This window comes from Arachis ipaensis, chromosome B03, assembly GCF_000816755.2.
Source record: "Arachis ipaensis cultivar K30076 chromosome B03, Araip1.1, whole genome shotgun sequence".
In the NCBI taxonomy this organism is placed as follows: Eukaryota; Viridiplantae; Streptophyta; class Magnoliopsida; order Fabales; family Fabaceae; genus Arachis; species Arachis ipaensis.
Window position 1 is genome coordinate 1,571,922 of NC_029787.2, and position 473 is coordinate 1,572,394.

A 473-nucleotide genomic window follows, 5' to 3' on the forward strand; every position below is an offset into this window, starting at 1 on the left:
TTGATTTTTTTGTAAAAAAAAAAAAAAAATTTACTAATCGGACAGTCCGATTAGTGTAGAAGAGGAAATTTAAATTTTGATGAAGGTAATTGAAGAATCCGATTTGTGTACTAAAAAATCGGACGATCCAATTTTTGTTCCTAACACCATAATTACGTAAAACACCTGTACATTTCATATTTACGTTCTATACCTTCCCCCTCCAATGTCTAAATTAAAAAGTGTATGTGGGATCACAATAAAATGTAAACTTAACAATCTCTTTTTCATCTTTTGACCCTGTGCTCAAATATTGGCACATTTTTTTATATAGCAAAAGAAAAACGTTGAATATTTTATTTTACTATTTTTTTTCTCATGAAAAACGTAAATGATAATGATTGGGTTATAATATATATATAAAGCCACGTCTCTAGTGGCTACGTTTTTTAGGCGACACCTATAGACAGACATGTTGGATTCATTAAAATGAA